This window comes from Anolis carolinensis, chromosome 4 (assembly GCF_035594765.1).
Source record: "Anolis carolinensis isolate JA03-04 chromosome 4, rAnoCar3.1.pri, whole genome shotgun sequence".
Lineage (NCBI taxonomy): Eukaryota > Metazoa > Chordata > Lepidosauria > Squamata > Dactyloidae > Anolis > Anolis carolinensis.
Window position 1 is genome coordinate 134,268,523 of NC_085844.1, and position 16,601 is coordinate 134,285,123.

A 16,601-nucleotide genomic window follows, 5' to 3' on the forward strand; every position below is an offset into this window, starting at 1 on the left:
GAAGTCAAAAGCTTATGTGATCAGTCAGAGCCAAACACAATATAGTCTGTGCAGTAGAAGAACTATAATGACCACATAGCATATAGTAACACCATAATCCCCAATACAAAGCTCAATACCATGCAATGAACAATACAACAGAAATGAGCAACTGCCCTCAAATGGAAATTATCTCAGTCTGATATCAGTCCCAATATATGAAAGCTTCAGGGGTCCAAATCCAATGGGGAAAAAATCTTCCAAAAGGGAGTGAACTTGCGGTTGGTCAGGTAGCTACTATGCAGAATGGACAGAATAAAGATGGAGCACAGCTCTCAAAACAAAAAGTCTCTGTGAATGGAGTCATTCATAATTCAAAAGGGCTGTTAAGGTCCAAGGAGGATGAAAATCCTCCAATAAAAGGAGTGAAAAAAATCCGTTGTAGGTACAGTATTGGTGCTACAGGGGTGCCCGGGTTTTCTAGTACCCTGTTTCGGGAAGAAACCTCCCCTTCTTCAGTTGATAAAGTGATCAGCAACTACGAGAAAATAACTCACATCTATATAAGACACTAGCTGTGCCTGGCCACGCATTGCTGTGGCTAGGACTTAATTTTTCTTTTCTTTTTGTTGTATGAACGTAGAGGCGTGGATGAGAGGTTGTGCTGTCAATTTTCGAGGTTGTGGGGCGTTTAGTTTAGTTGTTTTGTCCGGTGCCGTGATTCCATTACCCTTTTATATATATATAGATAATATAATTTACCAGCAATACTACAACAAGTTACTATAAGTAGAAAGATCATATATCTAGCATCAAGGAAAATAGACTGCTCATGGAGATTCTAACAGCAAGTAGTCCTAAAGGTTCAGTGAATGGTTTTAAAGAGAAGCTAGATGACTTAAAGAAAGCAGCTGAAAGTAATTGATTCATTGAGTCCAGGAGGGAGCTGAGAGAGGGAGCTCATCCGCACTCTCCCCAGGTTGGATTCAAACCGGCAACCCAACTTTCAAGTCATTAGTCCTGCCAGCACAAGGCTTTAACCCACTGGGCCACCGGGGCTCCTGCTTTAACATGATGCCCATCGTAATACAAACTACCTACCCATACTCCTAGAGAGAGTGGTTAGCAACCAAAGTGTATGCGATCAGTCAGAGCCAGCAATTAAGCAGCAGCTGCAACAGCAGAGCCCCTGGTACTGCCATGTCAATATCCCATTAGCCAGGAGACCCATCCATTATTTTCAATTGGACAGAGCCCAGAAAGGATGGGGCGGGCACCCCTCCCCACCCTCCATGAGTCGACTGAAAATTCAATTGTGGAGCTGAGGCCCCATCTGTCTTTCCCTGCGCAGGCGTCAGAGTGCTGGTCCTATCCAGGCTCATTATCACATCAGCCAAACCAAGCTCTGTTCCTGGCTAAGTGCACCTGGCCCATTCATGAACCACTGCAGGCCCACAGATATCTCCTCAGCAGCATGAGGACCATTGCTAACCAGGGAAAGAGGGAGGCCTAGAGTCTCTGTTTGCTTCTTCTTCCTTTGTAAACTTTGAAAGGTAACATTTTCCTTCCAGATGAACACAACCAACTGGGCACACTATTCCCAGTACTCTCATCCTTGTCTACTTCCATGTTGCTAAACCAGACTTCATAAAGGATACTAACAACTTCCCTGAGCCAAGAACAGAGGCAGCTGCGCAAACTGGCCTTGGGGTCATCTGCGCGAGAGGAGCAGAAGAGGGACCACAGAGACGGAGAGCTCATTTCCAAACGTAATGAACGCTGCATTCCAGCTCTGCCTGCTCGCCGAGTACAGCTCCCATTTTGTCATCGGCTTTGCTCCTTTATTGCCTTTTTGAAGACACTCAATTAAAACTGTGAATGCGAATTGCTGGAGCTGTCATTCTTCGGGGCTTAGTTCTCTCCACAGGGTCCTTAGAAGCTAAATTGCTGCACGGATGCATCCGGCGCTGATGTGCCCTCTTTCTAGTATTCATGCAAAGGTGTGTGTGTATTTCACAGCAGCGGAGCTATCACCCCATGACACACCAATGACCACTTATATCAGGGTTGGTATCAGCATAGCTTAACTGGAATCCTATGCATTTCCAACAAAAAAGAATAGAGTGGCAGGCTTATGACACCCCCGTCAGCTATTAGCTATGTATGGATTGAGCCAATCCACACATGGTGACAGTGAGAGGCCTGTGTGACATCACCATAGCCTTCCATGGGGGAGAGAGATGCAGCGGGGGAGATGAGAGAGAGAGAGAAGGAAGGAAGGAAGGAAGGAAGGAAGGAAGGAAGGAAGGAAGGAAGGAAGGAAGGAAGGAAGGAAGGAAGGACCCAAGATGGTGATGCCTCAGCACACTCTACCACATTTGCTTGGGCAATAAAGGCACTAAAACAGTGAAAGCCTCCAACACTCCCTGTACACAGGAGGTTTGAATCCTCTTAGACCATTCACAGTTCAGCTTGCTAATAACCTCCCTTTTGACTACAGAACACAGAAAGAGCAAAGAACATGCCATTTAGCAGAACACCCAGATAGCTCTCTTGGGCAGAGGCCAGTGTAAAAATACAGTGGTACAAGGGCTCCAGATTCCTAGAGTAAGCTGAGGCCTGGGGCAAAACCTGTCCTGGGCCAAAGAAGTCTTCTACCAAATTGAAAGGGTAAGTCAGGGACTTGCATTCTTACAGACCCACATGCACACTTCTATATATATAAAAGGGTAATGAAATTTCGGCCTAGGACAAAACGACAAAACGACACATCCCAGAAACACTAAACTTGGCAGCACAACCCCTCATCCATGCCTCTACATTCATACAACAAAAAGAAAAGGAAAATAAATTCCTAATTAGAGGGAGAGGAATAATTGCTTTCATCCAATTGCTGCCAGTTAGAAGGCTATGCTCCGCCCACATGATCTCCTAGCAACCCACTCACTCCAGGGGACAGGCAGAGTTAGGCCTCACTTAGGCCTCTTCCACACTACCTATAAAATACAGATTATCTGATTTCCCATACCACCATACGTCGCCACAGCAACGCGTGGCCGGGCACAGCTAGTTTTACATAAAGTACCAGATTGGGGAACAGGTGTAGCCAGCAGCGGAATGAAGTTTATCTGACCAGCAAACATTGAAAGGGAACACAAAAAGAAAGAGGATTCCTATAGGACAAAGCACCTCTCTCACCTTTACCTACAGCAGAGAAAAGCAGGGAATATCACAAGGATCGGAGCCCCGGTGACGAAGTGCATTAAAGCACTGAACTGGAGACCGAAAGGTCCCAGGTTCAAACCCCGGGAGCGGAGTGAGCAGCTGCTGTTAGCTCCAGCTCCTGCCAACCTAGCAGTTCGAAAACGTGCCAATGTGAGTAGATCAATAGGTACCGCTCCGGCTGGAAGGTAATGGCGCTCCATGCAGTCATGCCGGCCACATGACCTTGGAGGTGTCTACGGACAACGCCAGCTCTTCGGCTTAGAAATGGAGATGAGCACCAACCCCCAGAGTTAGACATAACTGGACTTAACGTCAGGGGATACCTTTACCTTTATCACAAGGATCAGCTCACCGATCTCAATATATATGCAAAAATCAAAAGGGGAAACAAGAAGTCTTTTATTTGTAGAGCAGCATAGGATAGAAGCATAGAATAATAGAGTTGGAAGAGACCACATCTGCCATGTAGTCCAACCCCTTGCCATGAAGCAAAAGTACAATCAAAGCACCCCTGACAGATGGCCATCCAGCCTCTGTTTCAAAGCCTCCATGGAAGGAGCTTCCACCACCCTCTGAAGCAGAGAGTTCCACTGCTGAACAGCTCTTCTTACAGTCCTGAAGTTCTTCCTAATGTTCAGATGGACTCTCCTTCCCTGCAATTTGAACCCATGGCTCCACTGAGTCCTAGTTTCCAGTGCAGCAGAAAACAAACCTACTCCCTCTTGCTTGTGACATCCTTTTACATATTTATACATGGCTCCTCTAAAACTTCTCTTCTGAAGCTAAACAAACCCAGCCCTTTAAAATGCTCCTCAGAGGAATTATTCATGGTCTCCAGACCTTTGACACTTTTAGCCACTGTCTTCAGTTCACGCAGAAGACTCAGATTCAACCCAGGGTGTGGTCTCCCACCAGAAGGGTCTGGGGAGGATGGAGCATATCTGAGGGCCCTTCCACACATCCATATAACACAAAATATCAAGGCAGAAAATCCCACAATATCTGCTTTGAACTGGGCTATCTGAGTTCACTCTGCCAAATATTCCAGTACAAAGCAGATAATGTGAGATTTTATTCAGCTGTGTGGAAGGGGCCTGAGAGAATGCAGCATCAGAGCCAACAGGTGAAGACACAGGATTTAAGGATATGGAGGTGGAGGCTCATATAATCAAGCACAAAGCAAATAACCTGGGCTCAGATCCTGGGATATAAGGACACTGTAGAAGGGGCCACATGGAGACCAGGCTATCAAGCTGCCTAACATTACCTAATGCCTTCTAGGCACACCTCCTCTGTCTGTATGGCTACCTAGTCTGATCTTTCTTGCCAGACTGACTGTAAATGGTTCAGCCCTTCCAAAGTAACCATGGACCTCTGGGGCTGTTGTGGACTATCCCTAAACCTTTTTGGAGTTCAAGGAGGTAAGTGAGAGAAGAACACCCTTAACTCTATTAGTAAATAAGTACATAGGGCCCTTTCTGCATTATGGAATCCTATCTGTTAGGAATTTCCTTGGGCGTTAAGAGGGAAAGCAACCCAAAAATAGCAGAGCATCCAAAATATGCAACAAACTTATAGTTGAGCATTCAGCTCACAGCAAGCAGAGCGTAAAGTGTCATGTGGCTGTAAAGAATTTAGAGCTTAGGAGGCAATGATCCAGAGTTTGATCTTTAAATGACAAAAAGTTTGTTTATAATAACAATATCTACATTTTTCATAGTAAAGAACTGGGTCTGAGGTCCACTAACTAACCCCATCTCTTCTAGGATTCAAAAAGAGGGGAAAATCTCCAAGTACTATACCTCTCCTGACACACAAGCAGAGAGAGTTCTCAATACACACAGCGCACACAAAGATGTAAAAGTCAAAGACAAAAGGCATGTACCTGCAAAGTATCCATTCTACACAGCCAATCAGGAGAGCAGAAACAGAGAGGAGACAAGAAATACAGTAGAGTCTCACTTATCCAACACCCGCTTATCCAACATTCTGGATTATCCAACGCATTTTTATAGTCGATGTTTTCAATAAATTCGTGATATTTTGGTGCTAAATTCGTAAATACAGTAATTACTACATAGCATTATTTTGTATTGAACTACTTTTTCTGTCAAATTTGTTGTGTAACATGATGTTTGGATGCTTAATTTGTAAAATAACCTAATTTGATGTTTAATAGACTTTTCCTTAATCCCTCCTTATTATCCAACATATTTGCTTATCCAACATTCTGCCAGCCCGTTTATGTTGGATAAGTGAGACTCTACTGTAGATACATTCCAACTGTCATTCAGGAGACGGAGGAAAGGGATTTCCCTCAGCCTATTCTAACCTAACTAACTCTTCCTCATTGAGGACTGCAGACTTGGGCAGTATTCAAACATCTGTAAGGTCAACTTTAATAACAAAGGTTACTCCTCAACAACTAAAATCTTTCAATAAAAAAGGTGTAACGAAGTGGAATGCTGGTCTCATTAGCATCAATTAGGTAGACATTGAATTCAGGACAGAAGAACTGGGTTGCCACTCATCTTACTCAAACATAGTTCCTATGTCTTTCATGCAGGGCAAACCTGAGAAGAAGGTGTGTCAGCATCGCTCAGTGTTCTCCAGACAGTGTGAGGGTAACATCACTAATGCATAACTACCTTTCCAGCAATTTGCAGAGGTGAAGTAGCAGCCCAGAACAGAATGGATGACAATGTCATAAAAGAATAACTAGAATTGGTACTGCTCATATAAATTCAACAAAAGTGTTGCCTAGTTCTGGCTTTTTCTGTTCACCTGTCTCAATTGGCTCCAGGTTGGATGGCACGCTCAATGAAATGGTGCCCAAGGGCTGCTTCCTGAGCAGTTTGAACAGGGATCAGAATCTGTTCTGCAAAGTCTGCAGCAAGAGTAACCAAGATGTGCTGTTTACACATCTTTTGCCTGCTGCAAATGTGACAGACCATGCAGCTGGGCTTCAGGAAATTGAAAGTAAAGGCAGAGGATGTGTATAAGAGGATGTGCTGGGGCAAAAAAGGAGTTGACACTCAGTAAACCTAGCTAGGAAGAATAAGATGGTGGCAATGATTTTGCTTTTTTTTCACTTGCTATTTGCACATCTCAACGCGTTTTGGGAAATTGTTATATACAGAAATACTTGTAGGTTCTTGCCATTAAAATTGCTTTTTGTTCCCACTCCTCTTTCCAGATAGAAACATGTAGATTTTTTGTGCCAAGTTGTTCGTTTTTTTTCTTGTGCAAAAAAAAAAAAGCAGTCTTGAAGGGGGGGGGGGGAGAACCCTGGCTATTTGTGTCTCTCTGTGTGTGTTTGTAAGACTGCTATGTTTTGTGCAAAATATAGTAATGTAGCACACACAACAAACATGGCTAACTGGAAATGATGGGCCAGCACCAAAAAAATCAGAAAAAGCCGCATATAATTTTAATATTTCAGGGCAGAATAATTTCCTGAAACTCTTTGAGATGTGCAAATACCAGCCAACAATTGAAACAATATAATATTGATCCATCTTCATTTGCAAGGGCAAAAATAGTTGAATATTTACCTTTTGGACTGGAGCATGAATCATCAGCAGCTAGTGGCAGGTGATCCAAATGAAGGTCTTAGTAGAATAAGATAGCTAGGTGGGAAGGAAGGGGCTGGGTAATGCAAAGAGCAACCTGGCCCATATGGAAAATTGGCATTGGTTTATGCAGAAACTTTCCGGACTGATGTGACCAAAGCACTTTTTCCATTCTGCTTGTTTTCAAAGATTCTTTACAACTTATTTTAGTGGAAGATCATATCCAAGGTTTGAACTCCGGTAGTCCTGTTATTCAATCCTAAAATAAATTAGCATTTTCAGCACTTCCAACTGATCACTAAAACACTTCAAGGAGCTTTCCAAGTTTAAGACGAGCGCTCACGCATCTCAATTTAGCTGTCACAGTCCTAGAAGTCCCAATTTTTTCTGAACCCTAGTCTGGAACCTTGAGACATCAATGGAGGGAAAGACTCTGACAGTGAATCTCAAGCTTAAACACTCACACTTTATTGTCCTTATCACATACAACATATGTTGTTGCGGTTGCCTTTGGTTTACAAATCCCCTTGTTCTCGGGAACAGCTAGCACACGCTAACTATCTCTGCTACAGTAACATAAAACCCAATGCAGCAAATTATGCAAAGCCTATTTCAAAATCTCACCACTCCAAAGTTCAAGTGAATCAAGCTATGAAGTTCACCTGGGAAAGCAGCAGAGAAGGATACCAGATGGGTCCTTGGTGATCTGTATTAGGGGCAATTTGTTCCATCCAGTTTCCTACTCCTGAGAATACATTTTACAGTGCCGAAAATACTTTGTTTCTCTTCACATGTGACTCTCTGTACACTAAAGGCACAAGCAAATGTGACTTTTGCATTAGGAAGTTATAAAAATGATGCTTAAGCTAATCGGCTTCTTTACCTTTCGTAGTATAAACCTTTTTCAAATTAAATGGGCAGTCTCATTTTCAGTCTGGCCCTCAGGTCTTCACAAAGGGCTCTTCCTTCTCTGGATTCTGCCACCATTTAAGGTATAAGTGAATAGTAGAGGAAGGGTCTTCACAATAATAGAGTCCTACTTGCTGAATGCCTTCCCTAGCATGACTGACCAGGTTCCTACTTTGATGCCCTTTCATGACCAGGGAAATGAATTACTGTTATCTCAACATTCAAGTTGATCTACTTTATCTTGACTAAGATTTTTTTTTTGCCCAGTGTTGTTGTTTTTGAAAGGGACAAAATCATCTCCATGGTAGAATCATAGAATAATAGAGTTGGAAGAGACCATATGGGCCATCTAGTCCAACCCCCTGCCATGCTGGAAAAGCACCCTGACAGATGGCTATCCAGCCTCTGTTTAAAAGTTTCCAAGGAAGGAGCTTCCACCACACTCCGAGGCAGAGAGTTCCACTGTTGAACCACTCTTACGACCAGGAAGTTCTTCCTAATATTCAGGAAGAATCTCCTTTCCTGTAATTTGAATCCATTGCTTCGATTCCTAGTTTCAAGGGCAGCAGAAAACAAGCCTGCTCCCTCTCCCTTTCACATATTTATACATGGCTCTCATGTCTCCTCTCAACCATCTCTTCTGGAAGCTAAGCATACCCAGCTCTTTGAGACACTCCTCGTAGGGTATGGTCTCCAGACCTTTAATCGTTTTAGTCGCCCTACTCTGGACACCTTCCAGCTTGTCAAAATCTGTTTTGAACTTTGGTGCCCAGAATTAGACACAGTATTGCAGGTGAGGTCTAACCAAAGAATTTTTTTTTTTATGTCAGGAGTGACTTGAGAAACTGCAAGTCACTTCTGGTGTTAAAGAACTGGGCATGTGCAAGGATGCAGGAGATGCCTGAATGTTTTGATGTTTTTACCATCCTTGTGGGAGGCTTCTCTCATTTCCCCACGTGGCGCTGGAGCTGACAGAGGGAGCTCATTTGCGCTCTCCCCGGATTGGATTCCAACCTGCAACCTTCAGGTCAGCAACCTAACCTTCAAGTCATCAGTCCTGCCGGCACAACGGTTTAACCCACTACGCCACCAGGGGCTCCACCAAAGCAGAATATAAAGGCACCATGACTTCCCTCGATCTAGGCACTAGTCTCCTTTTGATGCAGTCCAAAATCCCATTGCCTTTTCTAGCTGCTGCATCACACTGTTGGAGCCTCTGGTGGCCTAGGGGATAAAAGCCTTGTGACTTGAAGGTTAAGTTGCTGACCTGAAGGCTGCCAGGTTCGAATCCCACCCGGAGAGAGTGCGGATGAGCTCCCTCTATCAGCTCCAGCTCCATGCGGGGACATGAGAGAAGCCTCCCACAAGCATGATAAAACATCAAAACATCCCCTGGGCAATGTCCTTGCAGACGGCCAATTCTCTCACTCCAGAAGCAACTTCGGTTGCTCCTGACATGAAAAAAAAAATCACACTGTTAGCTCATGTTCAATTTGTTTTCCTTGAAGACTTCAAGATCTTTCTCAGATGGATTGTTGTCAAGCCATGGTACTTTACATTTGTTTGACTATGTTGTATAATTTTGCAAGCTGTCTTGGGTATTCATATCGAAGGGCAAGAAATCTTTTATAAATAACATAGTTCAACAAAATGTTTTTTCTTGTGTTGGTTTTTAGGCCTATTTTAGAAGTTAAATGGAGCACTGATTCAAAACTTGCATTGAATATACCACATCAGTTCTAGTTTCTTAGGTATGGTTATCATGGTTTTCTGTGGGTGAGCAAGTGGCAACTGGTAGATGCCATATATTGTTTCTCAAAAACTAGAGGTGATAGGGGGAAACTAGTGCCATGTTTGGAATCAGCAAGTCAAATATATCCAGAAACAGGTCTAACATTTCAGGCACCAAAATATGTTTTGGCCACTGTGCTATATTAAAATATATATATTTGTTATATGATTCAACAAATTTAATCTTTCTATGGTGAGGTAACACTCCCTTTGAAGACTGGGGGATTCTTCCGATGGAGGAAATGGTCTTTTGCAGTATATAAAATATGTATATTTGATTTAACTCATGCAAACCATCTTTATTCCCAACTGAGGAAAAGGTGGAATATAATCATGCAAGTTATGCAAGAGATGGAAGGAGAGGGACCTGTATTTTTTTTCTCCATGTGTTTTCTATGGGGGAAGTGGTTTTGATGTGGTTTCTATGTGGGGTACCGGCTTTTTTAGTGCTTGATGTATAGGATGGGAGGGATATTTGGGAAGAAATGAGATTATCTGTCCATTAATGTGGGTTCAAATAAGTGAGAAGTTGTTAGAAAGTACATAAATGAGTGCAAACATGTTTGGAGTACACATGGCTCTTGTAACTTTGGAAGTCATGTCAACAATTATCAAAAGTCCTCCTTCCAACATGTAGCTGTTTCAGAAACTCTGAACCTGGTCAGAAGAGAAACACAAAACATTGTCTTTTGATTGAAAGGGCAAGACCACTTCCACCCCCTCAGGCAACACAGTCTGACCGTGAATGAGACAAGTTTATTGAGTACACATAAGTCTTTTATACCTATTATCTAGCAGTGAGAGGAAAATTCCTAAAACACAAATACACATGCTCATCTTTCCTAGTTTAACTAATTCATCATGTTTTAAGTTCAGGCTAACCTTGGGGTCACATGCCTCTATTATCTAGGTTCTTGAAAAGGTTGACGGTATATAAAATGGAGACACTTTAGTTCACTGTTTAAAGCCTACAATAGCAGACATCTTTAGAGAAACTGGACCAAAAGAAACACATTCACAAAGAACTTGCTGAAAGTGGAATTTTATTGAATGTACAGCAATCTAGATATTCACAATAGTTGCAATGGGGAATAGCAAAAAATTAAATAGGACATGCAAAATAGAACACAGTTGCTTTAGGTTGGAGAGGTACTAAGTCAAAGTGAGCAAACCTGCAGGCAAACCTATGAGGGTTTGGAATTAAGCAGTTTGAAGCTGTAGGGTTGCTATGAGGAGACAGAGAGACAGAGATGAGAGAAAGAAAGAGTTTCAAAAGTAAAGGCAATATAATTCTTTCCCTAATCCACACACATATGCTATGTGATTTCAGCTCCTCTAAAATCATGGTTTCGAGACCCAGAGTGCCAAGCTTTCAAAGGACCAGATAAGACACAGATAGGCTGAAGGCAAAATCAGAGGCTTATTCTCAATGGCCAGAGAGGATGTCAGCGGACATACCCACAACTGCAAACACATGGGTTTATTTATAGTACATTTGATAGAAAGGTAGCACAGTACAAAACAATTGGAAATTGATATGCCAGATCCTTGTTGGTCCTGGAGGGTGCCAGCAAGGATCCACAGCCCCATTGGAGGAAACACGCGTCCACTTCTGCCTTTCAGACAATCAGAGGTGAGACAGGAAATTTAATAAATGGTCATTCGTGGATTTGAAGTCTGATGTCTTTTTGTCAATCCTTCCCAGAAACTGGGTGCATCTGGGTGGTGTGCAGTTTGATGGGTGGACCCCATATCTTCAGCTTCAGTATGCACAGTGGTGTTAGCCTTGATAAAAATAAGGTGCTTCAAGATCTGATATGGAGACCTGGGAAAGGGAACCTTCCCAGGCTAGCCCAGGTCATATCAAGTAAAACAGACAAAAGGGACCTAAAGGCTCTGGCGCAAATTCATTGTGTCCCAATCACAATCTTTGTTTGTTGTGTTAGGATTATGATAATTTCCTCTGGGTGAGGGCAAGGTGAGGTACCACTCTGGGGAATTTCCAGGGAATTTCATAGGAAGATTACTGTAGGAAAATCAGAAATAACTATGTGGCTAGCTGCAGTATTTCCCGATGGAGCTACATCTCATAATTCATACACTTTATATATTTTATAATTTGGGGGTCTGATTTCTTGACATAACACAGATACTAGAAAAAGAGAGGACAGTTTGAGGAAGCTGTAATGTGCAATAAATAATATATTTCTTGAATGGTAGCTTTAAGAGATTTTAGAAGTTACCTCTCCATGGCCTCACTGGATTTGGGAGAAGCTAGGATGAACTCCTGGCTAGAACCATGCAAGAGCAAAGGGGGCAAGCCAACTAAGATCCTCTGAGCCAGGGCCAGGACTTTGAAAGGGAATGAACCAACCTAATTCTCTGGTCAAAAATCTTGTAACCTGGAGGACTTTAGCTAGAAACAGCAAGACTTAGTTTAGGCCTAAGTTACATCAGTAGATGTCAGTAAGTCTAAGCTAGATCAGTGATTTTTAGCAAGGCACCTTCAGAAGGAGACAAGGAGCTTGAACTCTTGGATATAGCACACACACACTCTGAATGGTTTGGAGTACTTTTGAAATCATCTCACATGGGGAAAATAAGCATAACATCAGAAAACTCTCTAAAACAAAGAAACTTCTTCAAACAAAGGCTGTATATCTGTAGTCCACAAAAGACATTACCCAATGTTTGGTTTCACCGAAGGTGGCAATAGCTCAGAGATGACATTTGGAGTTGTTGTTTTTTTCCTTCAGCTGATTTGCACCTCTGGGAGACGGCTAGGTATGAGCTCACATATTTATGAAAGCAATGACTTCTCTGAATGTCCTCCAGTCCCCCAGACCAAGCCCAGCCCTGCCCCCGGCTACTGACCTTCTTCTGACTCATCTTTCCAGAGGCAACATGCTAGCAGACTCTATTTAAGCCCTGATTGATCTGCTCAACAAGACAAGCCACTTCACCTCCATAGTCTCTCTCTCTGCCCTCTCTCTCGCTCATACACACACATACACTTTAAAGAGAAGCTGAACAAGTGCATTGTGTGCAAACACAGCATGCAGCTGGAATTGTGTGGTCTAAGACAAAGATAGTAATTTCTAATCTACTAATTTATGGCTCTGCCACCCAGGGCACTAGCCAATAACTTCACAATGATGTGGAGAGCTGTAGCCAAGGTTTCTCATAAAAAGATTTAGGAAGGTTTGAGATAATTGAACATCCCTCCCTTGAGTATTGACTTCCAGATGAAAACAGGAAAATAACTACATTTCTCATAGTCCAGCATCTAAATAACTGCAGTACCTCCGATGCTTGCCCACCTAAAATGAAAGGCGGTTATACTATGGTTGTGTGTAGCTCATAAAAGCAAGATATAGGTAAGATGAAGTCCCTCCCTTGTGTATGCTTTGCCATCTTGCCTTCACAAATAAGGTGAGATGGTGGACTCTGAGCTCACAACTGGACTTTATGAACTCAAGGCTGATGCTTCATCCTCAGCACCTGTTCTTCCTGCTGTACATATTTTTTTCAGACATAAAAAGAACTCAACTGAATCACAGAAAGGATACAATAAGCCAGTAAGGGCTAGCCAGATCCCCAATGCTTCATACATTAATCCCCAAAATACAGTTTTATGCTCACTGCTTATTTATGCTAGTGGCTGAATTAGAAAACAAACCTTAGGTTGGAATGTGGAGTACTTATTTTTCCCACTGAAATGTCACTTTAGGTCATATTCTTGGGAATGATATATGGCATCTTTGAACGTGGGGTAGGACATAAATATTTAAACAAACAAACTGGTTTGGTAAATTGTTTCTCCCCTGTTTCCGCCATACACAAACACACCCCAGCCATCTTTATTGAAGTTGTTCACTCCATGACGCATTGTGCCTGCAACCGCAGTAGAAAAGTGCCACAAAGCACGATAGGCACAAACAATAGGAGGGAGGGAAGAGCAAGAAGTTGAAGCCTGCAGCACAAGAAAAGGAATGGACAATGGGTCACAAGATGATAAAGAAAATATGCAGAGAGACTATTTGAGACAGGCAGGCAGGCAGAAGGAGTGGACAAGAAGACACATACAGAGGAAAAAGAGGAAGGATATAATGTGCAAATATGTAACAGGAGAAGTTACCAATATGCAAAGATTCAAAAGTACAGATAAAGAAAATGGATGAGGGAAACAGGACAGCTAGATGGTGACATACTATTGCTGAAAGTATGGGTGTAGATGATGACTTTGACAAAAGTGAGATGAGAGGCTAAAATAAAGGGAGGACAGACTAAGCCCCTGGGGGAAAGTGGGGGAGGTTCAAAGATGCTTGTTATTAGGTATGCTTCCAGGACAGTATAAATAATTCCAAATACAACTCTCTCTGTCCAAATGGAGATTAAAAATTCTATATACCCAGTAAAGAAATCCTAAAGGATATCTGCATGTGTGCTTGCCTAATTATTAATTTCAATATGAAGCAATGAGCAAATAAAAGTTTGGATACATGCAAATAGATAAGGGAATCTTTATTTTTGCACATGACTAAATTATAATTTATATTTTTAGTAAAGGTAAAGGTTTTCCCTTGACATTAAGTCCGACTCGACACCATTTCTAAGCCATTGTCCATAGTAACCTCCAAGATCATGTGGCAGGTACGACTGCATAGAGCACCATTAACTTCCCGCTGCCTATTGATCTACTCACTTCTGCTAGGTTGGCAGAAGCTGGGGCTAACAATGGGAGCTCACCCGTCCCACAGATTCAAACCACCGACTTTCAACAAATTATGCAGTTTAGTGGTTTAACCCACTGCTCCACTTTATAGTCTTAGAAACCAATTAAAGAGAAATATGAATAGCTGTTTTCTTCAAGTTATAGCTTCTGTTTCAGACATCAAGAAAGAAGCTGAGTGACCACCTTGGGTTGAATTGCATGATGGTATGGATCTGACATCTGTAACCCGTAAACCAGGAAGGGAAGACCTAGGTACATCTACACTGAACATTTAATCCAGCTTCAAACTGATTCCAAAGTAGAAGAACAGGTGAAGGACTGTATGGTTAAATGGGCACAAAATATAGACAGACAAATAAAACTGGAACAATGGAAGAAGATTTGGACAAAAAGTGTGAAATTCACTTTGTGTAATGATTTGAAAGAAAAAAAATATAAGATAATGTGTAGGTTGTATCTGACACCAGAGAGGCTTTCTAAAATGTATAAAAGTAGATCCAGTAACTGTTGGAAATGTGAGAAAAATGTTGGGATATTTTACCATATATGAGGGGTTTGTAATAAAGCCCAAAAATAGTGGACTTAGATATACATGATGCTAGATGATATTGTAAAGGTTAAAATTACAATAAAACCTGAACTGTATTCACTGGGGATTCTAGATGATCAATTAGAAGAGAAACATGGAAGATCACTATTAAATATTATTACAACAGCAAGAATTGTTTATGCACATAGATAAAAAGAATCAGATATACTGATTCAGTAAGAAGACTGGCTGATAAAAAAATATGTGTATTACTGTATATACTCAAATATAAGCCTAGTTTTTCAGCCCTTTTTTAGGACTGAAAAAAAACCTTTTCGGCTTATACTCGGGTGAGGGTCCTGGTGGGCTTATATTCAGGTCAGCTTATACTCAAGTATATATGGTATATTTATTATTTTTCTCTATTATTATTGGTATTGTTACATTTATTATTTTACTCTATTAATTATTACATTTATTATTTTTACATTTATTTTACTCTATTTTTATTTTTATTAATACATTATTTTACTCTATTATTACATTTATTATTTTACTTCATTTATTATTATTATTATTATTACATTTATTATTTCACTCTATTATTAAAAGAATACATAAGCACATTTACATTGAAGAAGATGAAAATAATGATTTAATCAGGGTTGAACAGTCATATCTTAAATTACAGTTTGATGTAAAGATTCAAAAACATTTAAACTACTGATGCTTCAATTAATGTAATTTTATTGGTATCTTGGCTTATCCTGGAGTCAATGTTTTCCCAGGGTTTTTTGTGGTAAAATTAGGTGCCTCAGCTTTTATTCGGGTTGGCTTATACTTGAGTATATACAGTAGATGAGGTGGACAAATTAACGATGTTGATTAAAGAGAAATCCTTGACTAAATTCAAAAAAGACTGGGACATATTTATTACTTTTATACAGCACTAGCTGTGCCCGGCCACGCGTTGCTGTGGCGTTGTCTGGTGGTGTTGGTGAGAAATTGTTGAGGTAGTGGTGGTATTGAATGTCTGTTGTATGGTTGTCTTTATGTTTAGTATGCACACTGAAGTGGATTATATGGCAGTGTGGAGTCAAGATAATCCAGTTCAAAGTAGATAATATAAGATTCTAAATGGGTTATATAGCTGTTTGGAAGGGCCTTGAGTCTACACTGCCATATAATCCAGTTAAAATCTGATAATCTGTGGAAGAAGCCTAAGTGAGGCCTAACTGTGCCTGTCCCCTGGGCTGAGTGAGTTGCTAGGAGACCAAGTGGGTGGAGCTTAGCCTTCAAACTGGCAGCAATTGGATAAAAACTATTATTCCTCACCCTGTAATTAGGACTTTATTTTTCTTTTCTTTTTGTTGTATCAACCTAGAGCCGTGAATGATGGGTTGTGTTGTCAAATTTCGATGTTGGGGGGCCTGTAGTTTTGTTGTTTTGTCCGCTGCCCTGATGCCATCACTCTTTTATATATATAGAAAGATGGGGACAATCTTCATTTATTGGTTTTCTAATATAGAAGAGTGTTATTAAAAGCAGAAAGGTAGAAATAAAATTGTACTTAAAAGGACCCAAAAAAGAAGTTGTAATTAACAGGCAACAAGTGGGAGGTTTATAGATAAGTTTAGCAGGTGTTTGTTTAGAATTTGTATGTGTAGATAAAAGTGTGTTGGTTACAATGCAGCACAAATTCAAACTACATCAAACCAAGTTGGGGAAAAGTCTGAGTGAAACTCCTTAATGTGCAGCAGCAAGCCCTTAATGTAAGCCACATTGCACAATGAAATTGGCACTATAGAATGTGAAGCACATTGTAGAGACTCACCAGAGTTGAGGCACATTAAAAATTCAT

The 16,601-nt window shown here is 41.3% G+C and overlaps 3 long non-coding RNA genes across 4 annotated transcripts in view; 1 reads left to right on the forward strand and 2 right to left on the reverse strand.

The window, feature by feature from the left end:
* LOC134298267 (uncharacterized) overlaps window positions 1–16,601 on the reverse strand; it is a 141,396-nt gene that overhangs the window by 81,187 nt on the left and 43,608 nt on the right. The window lies entirely within an intron of this gene.
* Window positions 45–2,097, reverse strand: LOC134298269 (uncharacterized). Its single transcript, XR_010005256.1, has 2 exons — window positions 1,638–2,097; window positions 45–762 (listed from the first exon to the last, which is right to left on the reverse strand). It is a non-coding gene; the product is annotated as an uncharacterized LOC134298269 (long non-coding RNA).
* LOC103278606 (uncharacterized) overlaps window positions 4,399–16,601 on the forward strand; it is a 64,323-nt gene continuing 52,120 nt past the window's right edge. For both annotated transcript variants that reach the window (XR_506197.3, XR_506196.3), the window contains exon 1: window positions 4,399–4,625. This is a non-coding gene — a long non-coding RNA (uncharacterized LOC103278606). The remainder of the gene's footprint in view (window positions 4,626–16,601) is intronic.